This window comes from Hyperolius riggenbachi, chromosome 1 (assembly GCF_040937935.1).
Source record: "Hyperolius riggenbachi isolate aHypRig1 chromosome 1, aHypRig1.pri, whole genome shotgun sequence".
Lineage (NCBI taxonomy): Eukaryota > Metazoa > Chordata > Amphibia > Anura > Hyperoliidae > Hyperolius > Hyperolius riggenbachi.
The window spans coordinates 341,445,080-341,466,193 of record NC_090646.1 but is presented as its reverse complement, the minus strand read 5'-3'; the positions used below and the strand labels follow the sequence as shown (position 1 = coordinate 341,466,193).

Sequence of the window (21,114 nt, the reverse complement as noted above, 5' to 3'; positions counted from 1 at the left end):
ATCATCCTGGAGTGTGCTGGAGGAAGCCCTGGGTATGTATACATTTTCTCTCCCTCGCCATCTCAGGTTTACTAGAAGTCTGCTTCAAATGCTCATCATAATACTGAGATGTAATGCAGCAGAGATTTGGGGGTACACATTTTACAAAACATTGTTTTAGAGACATGTATCTACCACTTGCAAACCTCATGAGACTGCTATTGGTAATACCTAAAGAAACCTTGTAACTACAGAACCATTAATTTAATTATTTTATTGGCATGTCAATCTTGTTCTTAGTCGTGCAGAGATAATGATACATTCTTTGGCTTTGTTAAATCATATGTCATGACCTTTTCCATTGATTTCAAAAGTAAGTGTCATCTCACACAATTTTATAGCAGATATGTTGTACCTTTGGTCTCAGCATAAATTGGAGAAGGGTTAGAAGTGCTTTTCAATCGATTCCTTTCCCCTGAAATAAATCTAGTCTATAGCCTGTGATTACTTAACATGTGCTTTACCACCAGCAGTTGCTGCATTGAAAAGAGTGTGTTTGAGGGGTTGATATTATCAGTGGCTACTGCACAGATACAAAAGGTTTGCATTTCCAGCTTCATTATTCTGCCTCTGTCCAGAGCTCTATAGACAAGGAAACCCCAGACCCAGCTTTTCCTTGGGGAAGTGAGATGACTGTTGTGTTTAAGATCCACATTGAGTGCAGTCGCTGGTGTGTCCCAGTAGTGGAATGGTAAATACTCATTATTAAAGAATAACATCATGTAAAGAGAACTCAATTTTCATGCCAAGACCTCAAAGAGTCCAACAAAACAAATTGATAAGTTTAGCTCACATTTGTTTGCTTCATTCTTCAGATATACTTATTTCAAATTTCCTAGAGGGAGATATAAGCCTGAAACAAGCATTTGTTTGAGATTTGCTCCCTGGCTTAGATTTACTAGATAAGTGAGAAATCAACCCAATAAAATAATTGGTAGGGAAGGACGACTGCAGCTGTGAGAATTGATATGACTGGTGAGCTGAAAATAGGGCCATTTAGCCTGCAGGGAGAGATTAAACTGCAGAACTGTATCTACACAGTGTTTGTGTATCCTTGCACATTCTGATAAAATAGGACACAGCACGGAGTCCTTTGTTTCTTGTTCTCTATTTCTGAGACAAGTTATTGTTTTAATGTTTAGCTTGCCTGCAATGATCTACACTACAGTAATAATGCAGACACATACCGAGAGCAGATGTCTGTTGCTTCTACACAAGTGGATGTTGTTTGCAGTAATGCCCTAGATAGTCAGCCATCCACAGCTCCTTACCTTGCAAGTTGTTTCTCTCTAGACACAGCAGTAATTAGTGTAACAGTAACTAGTCACAAACATGCATTTCTCATAACCCCAAATTTCCACGCTGATATTGATCTAACTGGAATGTTTTGCCAGCCTGAAGCTGCTTTTTTGTCTTGTTCTGTTTTTCCAATATTCACACACAAGACAAGAATAATCTAATAAAAATACTTGCAGAATTGGATTTTTCTTAGTCGATTCGATAAAAATTTACAAGATGCCACATCTTTAAAAGGTTATGTTTTAATAAGAAAATATGGGGAAAAAATTTAAATTTGATGTCATGCAGTATAAAGTAGTGTGTTGTATCATCCTGTGCTTGGCCAACATTAGAATGAAACAGCTCCTGTAAACCTGTCCAGGTGTGAATCATGGGGGCCCATAGCACAGTATTCACAACCTGGGACCACTAGGATTCATGCTAAAGCTGTGAAGGTTTATGGCTTTCACAGGAACAGGAAATGAGTGGATAACTCCTTCAGTGGTAACAGAGACATCCATAAAAACCTTAATGTAGTATGAAAACAGCGACTTCTGTGTGCCTAAGCTCCTTTTCCTCCACCTCTAACACAGCCTGCCACCAAACTTCAAAGTAGTGATGGTCAAGTAGATGCAAATAACTTCGAGTTGATGCAAATTTTATGCAAATTTACGCAGCTTGAAAATTAACCAATCGAATGTTACCTCAGCAGGGTTTGATTGGTTTTGTTTTCAAGCTGCATACTTTTGCATCATCTCAAAGTTATCTACATCTACTTGTCCATCACTATTTCAAAGGCCCCACAAGCGTCACTGTCCCGTTTTCCTTCACCAGCAATTTGCCCGGTACCATCGTGCTAGGGCTTCTCCACCTCTGCATCTGACCCTATCCTTTCAATTTACTCCTCTTACATTAATAATGCTTTAAAACAAAGCTCCATAATTACTTTGGAGTTAATCCCTCCCCTTCAGATATCAATGCTGGCAGTCTATGCATCCACAGAAGTTATATTTTATGATCATATATGTTCATCAGCCCAAGTTTCATGGGCCAGCGACTTAAAAGAAGTGGCAGCATTACTGACACTTTCAATTTGATTGCTGGTATAGACAAGTGATAGCTAAAAACTAGCTTGACTCAGGCAGTTTATTATTTCCTGCACCTGCTCTGGTTTTATTGGTTTGGCAGTGCACACTCCAAATGGGCTTCATGCTGGCCCTCTGCTGCTGGTGTTTGCCACTTCATCCACACATGCTGTTGTAATCTGATCTGACAAAGCATGCTGCAGAGAGCAGCAGCCTCCTGGCTTTCCTGAGCACCACAACTTGGTCTCCTTCTTCATGACATCAATGCTTTCTTTATCCTCTTCAGCTAGACATGTGGGTGACTAAAGCAGTAGGGACACTGCCAGTGTATAAAATTAGATAGAGTGGCACGAAATATCCCAAATTAAGACCTTATTTAACATAGGGGAATATTTAATGTGTATGGTTTTGTTTTACCTTTCATTGAACACCAATAAAATAATAAAGCCATTTTTAAAGAAAATTAAAGCCCCACTTTGAATAATAAAAAATGGCAGTGCTCATGTAATTTCACAGAGCGTCACTGTGTCATGAAGCCACCGACGACTCCTCCCTAATGTATGCGTAACAATAACTTCAAGTACTATAACAAATAGGTTTAGGCTCATTGCAATGGCTTTAGCCCAAGGTCCCCTCCTCTGTAAAATACCACTACTACCACTGAGCAATAATATATCAAATAGTTATATAATCACTGACCTAAGAAGCACCCAACCGGACGCAGCACAAAGAGAAGATATTTTAGACGGCGGGGAGGGGGGGGGGGGGGGGCAGAAAAGAGAAGGGGGGGAGACAGAAAAGAGAAGGAGGAAGAGAACGGGGGGGGGGGGGGTGACTTCCACTCCACCCCTATTCATTGCAGCTTATTTTTTTCTTCAATTTAGTTCTTAATATTCATTAAAGCTCTTCCAATCTACCCACACAGCCCAAGTAATAATCTTTTTTTTCAGGTTTCTCATGACCGTTCTCAATAATTTGTTCCATTACCTCAAATTTTATTAATCTTGTTAAACCAGGTTCTACATCAATTGGGTACTGCAGATTTCCACAGCACTGAGGTGCAAGATTAAAGGACACACGAGGTGAAAATAAAGTTATGAGATAAACAATTGTATATATCCTCCTTATCCTAAAAATGACTTTTTTAGATATCCAACAGTTTTATTTTATTTTTAAATCTAATTTTTTAAGTGTTTACAGTTTAATTGTCTCTGTTCAATGATACATGCATTGAAGTATGCCACAGCTAAAATCCATGAACTATTGATGTTTTTTATCTCTTTCCTGCTCTCAGAAGCCATTTTCTGCCAGGAAAGTGTTTTATGGCTGCGATTCCTTATCAGGGAGGGTCTGAACCGGTCGCGACCCAGACAAAAACTGTCACTTGCATGCCTGATTTTTAGCTCTTTCAGGCAGAGGAAGAAAAAAAGGAACACAACCTAGTTATTTGTGTGCTAGGCACTGTACATACACGTCTATCTCATTATGTCACATGTCACCTCGTGAGTCCTTTAAGCTTCATTTGCAAAATGCAGGGTTGGAAACTACATTTTTTCAGTGGCCTTTGAGTGTTGTGTAAGAGAAAGTGTTCTGGCATAGTAGATTTTTTTCTTCTGTATGTTTCAGGAGCATGTGCTGACTTTTTGGTATTCCCAACAGTGCCCTCACTTCAATCTTCAGCTGACCCAACTAGTAGACCAATAATACAGTGGTGCTGTCAGGTCTGTAGGAATATCCACTCAAGAATCAGCTCCAATGCCCCAATCTACCTCCACACGCTTCACCCTATGTGGCGCGTCCTCGCTTGAACGAGAGGTGACAGACAACACCTACCCGACTTTGGTTACACCCAGGCCTTTAGTGTGCAAGGTATTGGAGCTTAATGCAGGGTGAGTAAATAAACTTCCAGGCCTAAACAAGAACACAAAGTAGCAAAGTCCAGAAACAGTCCAAGGTCATACACGGGTAAACCGAGATATCGCAGTACAGGAGGGCTAGGCAGAAGAGAGGTCAAAAAAGGTATCCGAGGTCAAACCAGGTAGCAAACAGTCATAACGATAATCCAGGCAATAGGTCGGTTCAGGCAGCAGTCAAGGGAGGTCCAGTAAACAAGCAGAGGTCGAAATCCAGATAATCCAATATAACAAGAGCAGGTATACAGAGCACCCAGCAACCAGCAAGCTAGAGCTATCACGGGCAACATGCAACTGTCACAGCACGGTTTAAATACTGACAGCATCTAGTCAGTGGCCGGCCACATGCACACAACAGCCAATCACATGCAGGTTTTAATCCTGTTTAAGTGTCAGCTGACAGAGAGATCAGGTGACACAGGTGGCAATACATGTCAGCTGACTAACCAGTACTGACCAGCAAAACATCCTGACTGTGTGTCAGCTATAGCATACTGGTTAAGGGCATAGCCTCTGACGTGAGAGCCAGGGTTCAATCCCAGCCAGGGTCAGCATCCATCATTTTATATTTATTAAATAAAACCCCTGCATAAGTGTCAGCTGACTATCCTGTCAGCTGACACTACCTCTGTCACCGCCTCAGACCATACTGCGGCAGAGAGAAGCGAGACATCTGCCCACCAGTATGCGTATAGCGATCCCCAGTGCGCGCGTCACCAGCGAAGGACGGCTGCTGACATGCGGAAGTGCTAGGACGCGACCCGCTTTTGGCAGAGACGGCCACATCGCTGGATCCCGGAGGTAAGTCTCTTACAGGTGCAAGTAGTTCCAGACCAAGCACTTTAAAGCAAAGTCATTTAGTAGATAACTTTAGCACACTGCTATATAAATCTTCTAAGTTGTATTATAGCAAACCAGCAGATATGGAAAATTGTACTACATTTCTCTTCAAACCATCAATGAAGTGCCTGATCTGGAGCAGCAGCCAAAATGGCATTTTTTTGTTTCTATATCTATTGTGGGCTTGATTCACAAAAGAATGTTAACTGTTAGCACGGCCCTTCTCGCGCAAATGTTTGCGTTTGCGCGCGATCGCTTTCGCACGCAAAAGCGAATTTTCGATACGATAACGGTCTTGCGTGAAAATTCGCGTTTGCGCGCGAAAACGTTTAATTGCGCGTGGAAATTCACGATCACGCGCAAACGCGAAAATTAGCGTGAAAACGGCCATGCTAACAGTTCGCACTCTTTTGTGAATCAAGCCCTAAAGGTTCCAGAACTTGTGCATTTTTGTAGCATACGTTTCCAGTTCATGGAAATGTATGCCCAGCCATGCTAGAGGAGTATAGCAAACAGGACAGGGGTGGCAGTGGTCAGCGGGGAGGGAGGACACCCCTCCCCTCACATGGGTCCCCTGTCCCCGCTACCCCTCCAGCTACATGCTGCAAAACTTGTTACAATGTATAGCGAGGAGCGGGGAGCTTACCTTCTCTCCACTTTCTCCGCTCGCCGCGTCACTGCCTGCAACACTGCCCTCTATACTTTGGAGGGTGGCATTGCAAGCAGCGACGCAGCGACGCAGCGAGCGGAGGAAGTAGGAGGAGAAGGTAAGCTCCCCACTGGCTGCTGCTATACATTTTAACAAGTTTTGCGGCATATAGCTGGCGGGGGTAGCATGGACAGGGGACCCAGGTGAGCTGACCGCTGCCACCCCCGTCTGGCCTGCTTTACTCCTCAGCATGGCGGCCCCCTCTCCCCCACAGGCTGTTACACAGAAACAGATCCGTTTCTGTGTCCAAATCTGCCTGTGTAGAGGGGGATCTGTTTTTCTATTGCCTGCCTCTACCTCTGCGTGTATCAGGATCCAGATTCGTTGCGTGAAAATGCAGCAGATCCGGACCTTCCGCCTAGGTTTTGAAAACGGATCTCCGCAAACGCAGACGGATCCATTTTTCTTTATGGGTGAAGTCAGCTGCTATCTAAAACACTGGTACTCGTGGCTCCAGTTTTGATCTGGCCTGAAAAACAGAGCCACGGATACGTTAACGTACCTAGTGTGCACCTAGCCTATATGTTTTAATGTAACATTGTAATTAATAATAATGATGTGATAAATAAACAGCAATAACAATTATATACTTGGTATAGTTTTCTTTTGTTATGCATCTTGGAGATTCTCTAATTATGTACAATCATGAATAAAGTCACGTAAAAACTCTTTTGAAATATGTATTTTAATTTCACAGCCTGTTCTGTTTTCCTTGTATTATGCATGTTTATCTCATGTTCCTCTTAATATTTGGCTATCTTCTCAGTCCGTGGATTTTCTTTGCTATGATGTGATTAGTTCATATATAATCCCTATTTCTTGCCTCAGCATTGCTAGCGATCTTTTATTCACAAATCTTATTTTGTAGAAGTTTTTAATATGGGTTTTGAAAGAACTAATAATGGAAAATGTTTTGTGTTTCTTAAAGGGTTTGAACTTAATTTGCAATACTGTTTGTTCATTCTTTAATATCGATTCTATATTTAACTTCCAGATGAGTGCCTGTACTGCAGTGTTGAGAAGTTTGTATAATGGATAACAGTGCATTATCTAAATCATGCTGTGTTTGCAATGGTGATTTAATTTTATTGCCAGCATTTGGGATACTAGCAAGTGAACTAAGTGGCAGTTATAAGAATGAGGGATAACAGTCAGAGACACCATTATGTTATCTCTGAGATGGACGTGGAGCCCGTGCATCTGTGAATCTGTAACCAAATCCCCCTGCCATGCCAATGTGCCATAATGGGGATTCAGATGCAATTTGCAAAAAAATGTAGCAAACACAATTTTTTTTCCCCGCAGACTAATCTGAAACAGCCTATTGATCTCAATAAGCGTTTATTTCATCTCTGTTTTTGTGTGCATGAAAAGGCAGGAGCCTTTGTCTTGCTAAATTCACACTATGGGTATTTTTATAACACATTAATAATAATAATAATAATAATAACATTTGTGTAGTGCTTTTCTCCTGTCAGACTCAAAGTGCTTGAGAGCTGCAACCACTCAGTATACCTTGCAGTATTAGGGAGTTTTGCCCAAGGACTCTTTACTGAATAGGTAGTATCAGCTAAACAAATGTTATTACTATATGCTGCGCCACCCACACATACAATTTTATATCACCCCTACTTCGGGCTCAACAATTGCACAAACAGTCCCACATCAATATTCACAGTTGCTGTATCACTAAAATCCTGTTAGTGCGCTGTGTTTCATCCAGTCCATATATCGTTATGCATATAAGAGTCCACTGCGCTTCCAGAATTAAGACCTGTAAAAGACAACTTCACATAGTGTAACACTGCTTCATAAACGCTTCACTCAACCTCCACCAAAACTGTGCAAGTGCCAATCGGTGCAACACTGTGTTCCCACAACCCTGCAAACAGGGAGGCTCTCCAGATCCAAACCACCTCACTGTCAGGTGGGGGTCTCGCATATACTGTATGTTTCTTTCAGTCATCAGTGATCCATACCCAACATATGAATAGGTACTGGCTTACTGAATAGGTAGAGCCAAGATTCAAACTCTGGTCTCCTAAGTCAGGTAGTGCACTTAACCAGTACTCTAACTAGGCAGGCACTACAACATGGGCAGAAAATAATGCACACTCTGCATGCTAAAGAACAGGTCCGAGGTAAAAAAAACCCCACAGATCTACATACCTGGGTCTTCCTCCAACCTTGGCAGCCTATCTTTCCCTCGACGCAGCTCTGCTTCCAGCCAGTGTCCCCTCCGTAGCCGACCTTGCCATGTCGGCATCTTCTGCGCCTGCGTGAGAGGGGAAATGCTGCTTGTGATCCCGCTCATGTAGCCTGGAGCGTTCTGCGAAGGCGCAGAAGTACTGTGCCTGCACAGAATGCTCCTGGCCACAAGATCGCGACTGTGCGCTTGTGCAGTCGCAGAAAACATCTGCAATGGAGGGGACCCCGGGACACTGGCTGGGAGTGGAGATGTGGTGAGGGACAGATAGGCTGCCATGGCTGGAGGAATTCCCAGGAAAGAAGATCTTGGTACTGTGATACACGTCTGAAGAGCTTGTGTGATTGACTGGCTGTTAGGAGAAAAACACATTAGCAAGCTAGTCTGCAGGCAGATAGGACATATTTTGATCTTTTAGTAGCGATGCACCATTCTCCATAGAAAAATCATTGGCAAGAACAAAAGGTTACTGCAAGTTATAAAAACATACGGCTGTGCGCTGCCATCACGCAGTGGGCACAAGGGATGAATCATACTTCCACGTTGTGGATAGGCTGATGGTCGACTAAACCCTCTGCAAACAAGTACTGAGCATGCGTGGCACGTGATATGGTTATATAACATTGTGTTGCAATAAGCGCGTAACCCTGAATTAACTGTTTCAGGAATTGCACGTTCACACGGGACTTAACCAGAACTAGTCCTGTTCATGAGAATATTGACTATAAGTCATCCAACCGTAGTGAAGCTCATGCCTGTGCATCCCCAGGATGCAATAGGGAAAATGGGTGGAGCTATGAGTATAAGAAAGAGAGATTTTCCTTGCTCTGATGGGACTCTCCACTACTGACGAGTTGTGTGATGTTGTGTATGCGCTGCCTCCTGACGATCGCTGGTCCCCGATACGGAGTGATGATGCAATATCCGGTAATGTATTGATTCTTTACTCTATTACTTATCCATGATTCACTGCTATACCTGTAAATAATGTAAATCATTGAATAAATATCCTAATACAGTGTGAAGTTGTAAGCTATGTATTTACCTAGTCTGTGTGCTAGTGTGAGTCGAGTGTGAGGCCTTAGCAACGCCAAAAACATAGCATTACAGGTACACGTTATTTTCATAGCATGAACAAGAGCTATATATTGTGGGCATTTTTCACGTTATCTGGAAATGCACTGTATGAAGTGCATTACAATAAGGTGGTCCTTTACAATGCAGGGATATGAACATGTCCATACAGTTGAGGGTTTATGGGTCAAGGAGTACTGAAGATGATGCACTTTCCTACCAATATGAAGTGCAGAATTGAAAGAACCTTGATCTATCAACTTTGAAAACCTCCATCAATCATACAAGTATCTGATGGGCTTTTGAGACTTTTCAGTGGATTCCTGTTGGATCTAACAAAGGAGCAAATGCACAAATGCTTCCTTTATTATATAATAATAATATAATAACATTTCTATAGCGCTTTTCTCCCATAGGACTCAAAGCGCTTAGGCTCTCTCAGATTCAGTAATTGGTAGTAGGATGAAGTATTCACACAACAAAAGTTATATTTCTGCAAATGCCAAACTGAACAGGTGGGTTTTCAGTCTGGATTTAAACACGTCCAGGGATGGCGCTGTCCTGATCTGTTGAGGTAAGGAGTTCCAAAACGTAGGGGCAGCATGACAGAAGGCTCTGGGACCAAAAGTTTCCAAGTGGACTCTGGGTATGACTAGATTATTAGAACCTGTGGATCTGAGAATGCGGGGATTGCTACGTAGCTGCAACATATCTTTCATGTATCCAGGGTCCACATTATTCAGTGATTTAAATGTCAGTAGGCTGATCTTGAATAGGACCCTCCATTCTATAGGTAGCCAGTGAAGTGAGTGCAGGACTGGTGTTATGTAGCAGTGACGGGGTTGGTTGGTTAGCAGTCTGGCAGCAGCATTCTGTATCAGCTGTAGGTGGTACAAGACCTTTTTTGGAAGGCCAGTGTAGAGAGCATTGCAGTAGTCCAGTCGGGAGGTAATGAAGGCATGGACTAAGGTTGGCAGATCTTCTGGGGGGATGAGGTGCTTGATTTTTGCAATGTTCTTCAGGTGAAAATAGGATCATTTCACCACAGCAAAGATTTGAGTTCTGAAGTTTAAATCCCCATCAATTAGAACTCCCAGGCTACGCACTTTCCTCTTGTTTGAACCTACTTCAGTACAAAATTGGCCATGCATGGATTGCCATCTGTGCTACCAAGATCAACTGATTTCCACTTTTTATATACTTATAAAATTTGAATTGAATGTTAAGCAAACTTAAATCAATTTGCATGTGCCCAGCTAAGGCCACATTCACAGTGGTCATTGTGTTCCCTGTAGCAGCAGGAATGCAATGCATTGGCTCGGGACAGCAGCGCCACACGTTAAGCTTGCATTGCGTCAGGTACAGTGAAGCACACAGTCAATGAAAAGCATGCTTCACTTTGCTGTCAATGTCCATGTAGTGGTTCGCACTGCAGTAAGCCACTTCACAAAGCATCCGTTACACTGCAACGCACCACTGTGAACATGGCCTTAAGTTCTGCACCAGAACACAATGAGGTAGGTCTGGGTAATTCAGCTAACTAAAATTCTGGCAATTTATTTTGCTGTTCAGGTGAGGGCTGCTTTTTATTTTTCCTAGCGAAAGTGAAGCTGCCTTTTTAATTTAATATTTTGACTGTGAAGCAGCATAGCAAAGTGCTGTAATTTACAAGCAATCCCTGATTAATTCAAGCAGAGGGTGGGTATTGACCTTGATTTTAGTTGCTATATTAAGCCTTACAGTCTTTTCCCAAGATCTGTCACTCTGTATATTCTGTATCACACCCAGGGATGTAGATCTGATTAACAAAGCGTGTTGGCAGGCGAGAAATTAATAATTGCATGCATTGTTCCCAAGCACGTCAGCTGCCCTCACCAGGGGCACTGATGCTGGCATCTCTAATCCTGGACAGAGGACACTTTCTCATATATGACAACTTGCAGCCATCTGGACTGAAACAGGAACAGTGTGTTTCAAGGCTGGCATATCGTACAATTACACTCACTAAATACCACATATTAAATACCATCTGCTTCAGCATGCAGGGGCTGGAGTGAGCCATGAGGAAATGGTCTTCCTAAGAGACTGATAGATGACTGATTCTTATTGTGCATAACAGTACATTAACTGAACTCTTTAATGAACAGAGACACACCAGGTAAGTACAAATAAGCAAAAGCTTGCGCTTTATTAAAAGAAAATGAAAATATTCACGGCATTGGCAGATTTCAACCAGCTCTAAATGTTCAAGGTTACACTAGCTGAAAAACTTCTAGTCCAGATTCAGTAGTTTTCTATAGCACCTCTCAGCCCCTCAATGGCCTGTAATATGCCAAAAGGCCAAAAATCGGTACAAGGGAATATAATATAAAACATGGGGTCCAAAGGACTGAACGCTGTCTGTACCTAGCAAAATCTGTGTAATCTAAAATATAACTTTTATTCAATAGTTTAAAACCATATATACATCAAGAAAGCATAACTCTTAAAGGGGCATTATGGCAAAATAAATTGTAAAATTTAAAATATGTGCAAAGACAAATAAGAAGTATGTTTTTTCCAGCGTAAAAGGAGAGGAGCCATATATTATTTTTCTCCTATGTTTCTGTCACTTACAGTAGGTAGTAGAAATCTGACAGAAGCAACAGGTTTTGGACTAATCCATCTCTTCATAGGGGATTCTCAGGGATTTATTTATTTTCAAAAGCACGTATTGAATGGCAGTTGCATTGTTCAACTGACAAAAAACTGTGTATCGAGCAGGGAAGCTGGCTAACATCATTATTTAAATCCTTTTTAGGGAATATCTTTATAAAGAATAAAAGCCTCGCTGAAAATTTCCTTTAAAGAGATGGACTAGTCCAAAACCTGTCGCTTCTGTCTGATTTCTACTACCCACTGTAAGTGACAGCAACATAGGAGAAAAGTAATTTATGGCTCATTTTACTCTGGAAAAAAACGTACTTCTTATTTGTCTATGTTTGCACATATTTTAAATTTTACAATTTTTCGCCATAGTGCCCCTTTAAATTATACTGACGGGTTTTTGGGTGTGTCAAGAAGAATACTATACTAAGGAGTTCTTTGCTGATCCTGCCCTAAACACTGTAGTTTGAAAGTCAACACAGGGAGGGGTGTTGGTTCGCTTTCAATGTACATGGTTCCAAGGACAAACCATATAGTATAACTGCATAACTGCAGTGGCCCCAGACTTAAATGTGCTTACCTTAACTGCAGCGTACATACTGTATATATTGAGATATAAGGGAGAGTGCTTATTTGTGCTGTACGTCACGCGTCGTACGGATGGGAAGCCGCTGTTTGATCAGCTAAACCCCCTCAGCAGATGCCGGTATTGTGCTCTACTTCGTCTCCTCCATCAAGTATATCTAAAAGCAGGTTTCTGTTGAATAAATTGCTGTGAGGATAGCATATCAACATATAAGTAAACACGGGGGTGCACTGTTTACAGTGACATGTCTAGTTTGGTGAAAAATGATAGGTCAGTAAAATACAGCATTTAGTAATTTACATTTTTTTCCCCAAATTTTCCAAATTCACTAAGATTTTCACACATGTGGTAATAGTTTAGTGATATACTGAAAAACATAGTTTGGCAATCTACCACCAGGTGTACATTCCTACTACATACAGTATACCTGTCACTAGTATGGCAGCAAGCGCCAGAAATCACTTGTAACTCTAACCTACAAAGCTCTATACAAACTCTCCCCCATTTATCTCCTCAATAGTTTCCAGATACCAACCCTACCTCAATCTCCGCTCTGCACATGACCTTCTTCTGTCCTCCTCTAGAATCATCTCCTCACATTCATGTATACAAGATTTTTCACAAGCCTCATCCCTCCTCTGGAATTCCTCCAAAACACATCTGTCACAATCCAACCTTTGACATCCAAGTGCTCCCTCAAAACTCAATTTTTCAGACAGGTACCCGTATAAGCTCTAATGTAGGCCAATCCCCTTCACCCTCTAGCCAAGTTGTGTTACTTTAAATATAATCTAATACACCGCCTCTAGTAATACATATTATATATTACCCAACCTCTTGTTTCCTTCCTAACCCTTTAGATTGTAAGCTCACAATGGAAGGGCTCTCTTGCTGCTTCCTGTCTTGAAATTTGCTATACATTTTGATAATTATGTTAATTTGCCACTGTAAGTACAATGTCTAACAATTCTGAAATATGTACCAATTTTGATATTGTGTGTATCCCATTGTCTGTATTATTATGTAACCCATGTTTGTTTTTTTAGTCTGTACAGTGCCCCCATGTTGGCACTTTATAATTCAAAAATAATGATAATGAAAGATATTGTCATTAGCTGAGTTTGCATATTAGGTTTGGGCTCTGCAAGCAGATTGTTATTACTGACAACCCATTGTGAGTATTCAATAACTTTAGTGTATGGCATGATTATATTTAGTATATAGTGGATTACATTTAGTATATAGTTGCATCTTAGTGGATGGCGTTATTGCATTTTAGTGTATGGCACTAATTCATTTTAGTCTATGGCATGCTGGGGATCTTTTTTTGTTGTTTGGCCAAACAGCATTGCCTGGAGCGTGACCAGGAGCCAATGATTATAGCGCTCACACTAAGCAGCCCTAGCACTATTCATTGAGAAAGACTCCAGTCCTGGCTTTTGGCCTAATGCATTTCCATAAGCAATAAAACGCTTATGGATTTGTAAGGCTTTAGCCAATATCAGATTTTTTTAATGCAGATTTCAGGTTTCGATTTTCTGTGATTCCATCCATAGTGTAAAACTCTCTCTACTCTATTTGGTGAGAGCTGCGTTTTCTGTCATGTTGAGGTGATACAGAGACATTTTATTCTTATTTTTTACAGAAAAACAGTGAATTTAAGGAATACTACTGTACCAATGAAAGTCTGACAACACTTAAAAATACAGCAAGAGCAACTGGAAGCTAGAAGTGGACCACATGACCACTTGGCCTGTTCAGTAAGGTAATTAATGTGTTATTTACCGCAGTATCCAATCATGTATTATATAACACAGTATCCAGTCACAGGGTGTCATGATCTGTTTGGTTTTGTGGGTTGCTGTGTTTGGTATTGGTATTTGGAATTTAACAACAGGTGCTGATTATTTACATACAACCCCCCCCCCCCCCAACAACCAATTTTTTGTTGTTGGGAGGGTAGACGAGTTGGGGCGTCGTGCATGTCGCTGCAAATTTTGGGGGATTTTGGAGGAAAAGGAGTCGTCGGGATGTGGACGGAGCTAACTGTTATGAAGATTTGTACTCTATACGGTGCTGCAGAAGATATCAGTGCTATATAAATACACAATAATAATATGGTAGGACATTAGACTATGACTACAGTATGATTACATTGTGAGGACAATCAGAAAAGGGGGACATACGAAAGAGGGGGATGCATAGGAGGAGGAGGGGGTGGTAAAGAGGTAGAGGCACAAGACAGAGAGCCTGGTGGGAGAGGAGAAATGTCAGGATGACCTCTCACCAGGATTGCAGACATCACCAGTGCTGATTGGCAGGGACATGCTGTTAAAAGAGGCCTCTAAAGTCTGAAAAGAGGAAAGGGTCATGGGGAAGACAACAGGGTGGGAGGGGGAACTGGGAAAAGAGATACGATTACCTGCAAACAAGCCAATCTAAATTGCCTGGAGCTTGCTTCTCTGCTCACTACAGAAGTCGGCTGTCAGCACTTGTATCAATGGCTTCTGCAACAGCAAACTGCCCTGCATTATTAATTTATTACTCTGATCAGGATAAATAATTAATAGTCTAGGGCACTCTTGTATTACAGCAGCCAGTGCACATGGCTACTAATGACAGGCAACCTCTGAAGCACTAAACACATTCCCAGGTGGAAGAACACAGTGGCTGAGCACCACAGGGGCACCCCTAGCCATGGTTCACCCGGTGCTGTGAACACCTGCATAGAGATGTAGCGAACGGTTCGCCGGCGAACGGTTCCAGGCGAACTTAGGGGGTTCGCGTTCGCCTGCGGCAAGCGAACTTTTCCGGAAGTTCGATTCGCCCCATAATGCACTATGAGGGTCAACTTTGACCCTCTGCATCACAGTCAGCAGGCACATTGTAGCCATTCAGGCTACACTAAGCCCTGGAGCCCCACCCCCCCCTTATATAAGGCAGGGTCCGGCAGCCATTAGCCTCACTCGTGTGCCTGCTAGAGAGAGGAAAGGGACAGCTGCTGCAGACTTTTTCTCCTAGGGACAGATTAGTTAGGTTCTAGGCTGCTTTGCTTGCTCCTGACTGATTATTATTGCTTTTAAAGCACCCAGCAACAGCTCTTTTCAGAGCTCATCCTGTAAAAAAAATTTTCTGTGTGTCAAACTGACACTTTTGTTGCATGCACAGCCTTGCTAATTGATATTGTGTGTGCCACTGCCAGCAGCCCAGCACATTCAGTGACTACCTGTGTGTGTGACAGGAACCTGCACATTGTACTACCCAGTACTGCATATACCCCAGTACCTGTTGTGTTTACTTAACCCACCTCATCACTGCATATACCTAGCTTTGTGTTGAGTGAACCCAGCTCACTGCATCTAACTACCCAGTACCTGTTGTGTTTACTTAACCCACCTCATCACTGCATATACCTAGCGTTGTGTTGAGTGAACCCAGCTCACTGCATCTTGTTGTGTTGAGTGTGAACCCACCTAGCCACCTCACTGCATCTAACTACCTGTTGTGTTGAGTGAGAACCCACCTCACTGCATCTTAAGTACCTTTACTGTTCAGTGAACCCAGCTCACTGCATCTAACTACCTGTTGTGTTGAGTGAGAACCCACCTGGCCACCTCACTGCATTTAACTACCTGTTGTGTTGAGTGAGAACCCACCTCACTGCATCTTAAGTACCTTTACTGTTCAGTGAACCCAGCTCACTGCATCTAACTACTCAGTACCTGTTGTGTTTACTTAACCCACCTCATCACTGCATATACCTAGCATTGTGTTGAGTGAACCCAGCTCACTGCATCTAACTACCTGTTGTGTTGAGTGAGAATCCACCTCACTGCATCTTAAGTACCTTTACTGTTCAGTGAACCCAGCTCACTGCATCTAACTACCCAGTACCTGTTGGGTTTAATTAATCCACCTCATCACTGCATATACCTAGCATTGTGTTGAGTGAACCCAGCTCACTGCATCTAACTACCTGTTGTGTTGAGTGTGAACCCACCTGGCCACCTCAATGCATCTAACTACCTGTTGTGTTGAGTGAGAACCCACCTCACTGCATCTTAAGTACCTTTACTGTTCAGTGAACCCAGCTCACTGCATCTAACTACCTGTTGTGTTCAGTGAACCCAGCTCACTGCATCTAACTACCTGTTGTGTTGAGTGAGAACCCACCTCACTGCATATAGCTAGCATACCCCCGAGATGGACAAAATGGACAAACCAGGTAGAGGAAGAGGTAGAGGCAGACCCAGAGGAAGGCCACCAGGCACCGGCAGGTCTGTGGCTATGCGAGGTGGTGTTGCTGTGATTTCGTGCGGACCTGCCCCAAAATACAGTGCTCAGAAGAAGGCACGTGCCATCACTTCCCAAAATCGTGAGGAGGTGCTTGAGTATTTAACACAGAACACCTCATCTCCCGCAGCCACCAGCGCTACAACAAGCACCACATCCGCTGCATTTGACACTTCGCAGGAGTTATTTGGTGGTGGTGGTGAAATCACTGATTCCCAGCCACTACTGCAACAACAACAAGAAGGCGCAGGTACACCACCTCATACGTCTGAGTTAGGTGGCGATAGTCAGGGCCGGGCCGAGGCATAGGCTGGAGAGGCTCCAGCCTGAGGGCGCAGGGTAGGAGGGGGCGCAGAATTCATTCAGCTGTCATTCCTAATTGTGTTTGAAGCAGAAAGAAATAAGAAAAGGGGATACATGGCAGTGACTGTAAGCCAGATAACTACATATTAAGGTGTTGGGGAGGTTGGGGGCCCTGTGGCGCCTCTTAGTCTAATAGCAATCAGTGTGTGACAGCTGGGGTGGCAGGGATGGAGGAGCGCACTTTGGTGTCTCAGCCTTGGGTGCTGGAGGACCTCGTCCCGGCTCTGGCGATAGTATGGACGTAACGTGTGTGGATGTGGATGATGGTGGACCACCTGAAGTTGGTGCACTTGAGGAGGTGTCTGAGGAAAGCGCAGCTGGCCAGGAGGATTATGATGACGATTATACGGATACCACATATGTTCCCGGTAGAGGAGATAACCAAGGGGACAGTTCAGAGGAGGAGTCAGAGAGGAGTAGGAGGAGATGACTCCATGATAGAAGCAGAGGGAGCTCGTCCTCAGAAACAGCTGGGGGCAGTGTCCGGCGCCATGTATCACCAGCTATGGCCAGCCAGCCAACATGCCCTTCAACGTCAGCTGCTGATGCCACCGTAGCGCCATCACCCCAGGGGGGTTCAGCGGTTTGGAAATTTTTTCACGTGTGTGTCTCAGAGCAAAACCAACTGTTGTCTCTGCCAGCAAAAATTGAGCCGTGGAAAGGCCAACTGTCACGTAGGGGCAAGTGCTTTACGAAGGCACCTGGAGAGAAGGCACAAACAGCTATGGCAAGAACACCTGAGGAAAAGCAGCACCCCTCAAAAGACAAGCCGCGGAGAACAACCGCAGCAGCCGTCACAGGGGGCTTCTGCTGCTCCACGTTCCCATGGTATTGTTCGTGGCTGGGGGGAGGAAGAATGGATACACTTTTAAACAATTTAAAAATACAACCATCTAAACTTTCAAAGAATTTAAAAATACAACCATCTAAACTTTCAAAGAATTTAAAAATACAACCATCTAAACTTTCAAACAATTGAAAAATACAACCATCTATCATTTTCAAAAAATGTAAAAAAAAGGGCAAAAAAACTTGCCCTCCGTAAAACATTCTTGGCAAATGCTTTCGACTTGGTTTGTCTTCCGCTGGCTCAAGGGTCCATCTGACCACAGATGCCTGGTCTGCAAAGCACGGTCAGGGCAGCTACAGCATGGGTCTCAGCAGGCTCCCACTTCGGGCCGGAATCCAACCTTCATTCCCCGCGGTGACAATGGCAGACTTGCCCTCCATAACGGATTCCGGTTAAAGGATTTAAAGTTCATTCATTTCAAATACACAGCAGGGCCTCAAAAGTCCGCCTCCTGTATTGTTATTTTTGGTCACTACCTCGGGGCGGGCGTGCATGCCTGCCTGCTGCCCTCCTTGGATGTGTAGTGGTAGCCGTTTCTCAGGCTCCACACCGGATTCCATCCCTCATTCCCCGGCCATTACCCTGGGTCACAAATGGCAGACTTGCCCGCCTCCATATGATTCTCGTGAAAGGAATGTGGTGTCATCTTTGCCCGCCATAACTGGTTCTCGTTAAAGGATTTAAAGTACATTCATTTCAAATACACAGCAGGGCCTCGAAAGTCCTCCTCCTGTATTGTTATTTTTGGTCACTACCTCGGGGCGGGCGGGCGGGCGCGCTTGCCTGCCCGCTGCCCTCCTTGGATGTGTAGTGGTAGCCGTTGCTCAAGCTCCACACCGGATTCAAACCCCTCATTCCCCGGCCATTACCCGGGGTCACAATGGCAGACTTGCCCGCCTCCACAGGATTCTCTTTGTAGCGGTACTGAACAAGTACACAGCAAGTAGAAAATGTAATTTAAAAACAAAACGTAAGCTTTTTAACAATGCCATGGAAAGTTGAGAAGGAAGTCACACATTACCTGACATCACTGAGTGAGGAAGAGCAATCTCGCCATGTTGCGCAGTAGTCCAGCATGGCCGTCACTACACAAACAGCTGTTTGCGGTGCGTTACACAGTGAGTTTTGTGTGTCAGTGTGAAGCAGTACTCTAATTACACTCCCTGATTGATGTATACACATGCAAGATGTTTTAAGGCACGTTAGGCCTGCAATTCAGCATTCAATGTGATTTCTGCCCTTAAAACGCTGCTTTGCCTCACATCCAGATTTTACCCCGGGACTTTTGGCATGTATCCCACTACACCATGCCCCCCTCCAGGTGTTAGACCCCTTGAAACATCTTTTCCATCACTTTTGTGGCCAGCATAATTTTTTCTATTTTTCAAAGTTCGCCTCCCCATTGAAGTCTATTGCGGTTCGCGAACTTTTCCGCGAACCGAACCTTCCGCGGAAGTTCGCGATCCCGGTTCGCGAACCGAAAATCGGAGGTTCGCGACATCTCTACACCTGCAGCCCTATGGTAGGTACGCCACTGAAATAGAGTTTATAGTGTTATAGTTGTTTATTGCTAGTTTGGTCTAGGTTGATTACAGTAATTCAAAGTGAAAAGTAATGTATCCGAGGCTAACTTAAAACCAGACTTTTTGCATACCGGTATTTGTTTTTTAAAGGGGAAAGCAGAGTAGTTTTTATATTCTGCTCATTTCAAGTTTACTTTGGTATCTGTTTTATAGATCTCAGTCCCCATAATGCACTAGACACACTTCAAAAAAACAGGACATAAATTAGCGTTAGACCACTTATTCCAGCTCATATTTCTGTCTCCATACCCGTGGCAAATCCTTAATTGAACTTTGCAAATCCAGGTATTGCAGAGTCAGACAATCTCGTGTATATCAGTCACTGTAGTTAGTAGTGTAGTTACTGAATTGTGAGAGAGTCAGATCAGAAGCATTGATAATTGTTTCCGTATTCTTTCTACCAAATAACAGATTGCTTAGTCAGTTCATTTATATTGCGACTGGAAAAGTTCACTCATTCCTTTATAAAAAATAACAGATTCCTCTGTAGACACAGTCCAATTTGAGTAGCAGCAGGTTTATTGATGACTTTTATGGTAAGTGTAATAACCTGTGTAATACTTACTACTTTGATATGATGAAATGGATTAAATAGAGCATGAAATGGTTTTAAGGAAGAACAATAGAGATTTGCTCTTAGCTATCAATGTCCACTTGTGTGAAAATGTATTTCTTGCTCTTGTCACATTAATCGGACACTTAATTTAGTTTATAAAGAGAAAAAAAACCACAATCAATTTTGTTTTCAAGCTCCATATAGGAAACTATATTATTTCAATACTAAACAATTTCCCTCTTCTCTGAAACACGTAGAAACGAATGTGTCAAAGTTCTAGGTTTATTGATCTGTTTTTATAACCACTGCAGGTTTACTTTAAAACGTTACTACATAAATTGTTTTCAATTTTCCTTTTGTATAGTCTGCAATAATAATAATAATTCCTCTTTGTGATTTTATAGCAGTCCAGTGGCGTATCAAACGGGGGTGCAGAGGATGCGATTGCACCAGGGCCCTTGGGCCAGAGGGGCGCCCAGTATTAGAACTTTACTGGTCCTGTGCTGGTAATAATCACTTCTATATATACTTTGAATAGTAGTAGTCATTAAAGGGGTTCTGTGGAGGGGGTGTTGAAGATAAAAACAGACACTTACCTGGGGCTTCTATCAGCTTCCTGTAGCAGTAATGTTCCACGCCATCCTCCTCTGATCCGCCGTTCCCCGGCGCTGGCGCCGGGCAATTATTCGCCTAACAAGACGAATAATGCGTGCTCCCGCTCCCATCATCAGAAGCTTACCATGCAGGCGCAGTATGAAGTTTTCTTGTACTGCGCCTGTGCAGTAAGCTTCCGATAACGCGCGCGGGAGCGAGCAGGCATGCGGCCACGGCCGCACAGCCGCAATTGGATGGCATGCCGCACTAGACTGGGGCCAGCGGTGGAGAATGGCGGATCGGAGGAGGATGGAGTGGGACATTACTGCTACAGTGGGCTGATAGAAGCCCCAGGTAAGTGTTTGTTTTTATCTTCAATAACCCCCCACAGAACCCCTTTAATAAACTGTTCCCCATCCCCTTTTTGCACCTGTGACAATGTGACTGTGCTGTATCAATAGTTATGTATAAAGTGCTTGGGGGCGCCCAGAGCAGGGAC

The 21,114-nt window shown here is 43.2% G+C and overlaps 1 long non-coding RNA gene across 1 annotated transcript in view; it reads left to right on the top strand.

Annotated features, from left to right (window-relative positions):
• The window catches only part of LOC137549659 (uncharacterized), a 68,120-nt gene extending 47,620 nt beyond the window's left edge, over positions 1–20,500 (top strand). Inside the window, exons 2-3 of the long non-coding RNA XR_011026841.1 lie at positions 14,022–14,141; positions 20,426–20,500. This is a non-coding gene — a long non-coding RNA (uncharacterized lncRNA). The remainder of the gene's footprint in view (positions 1–14,021; positions 14,142–20,425) is intronic.
• Positions 20,501–21,114: the final 614 nt, after the last annotated feature.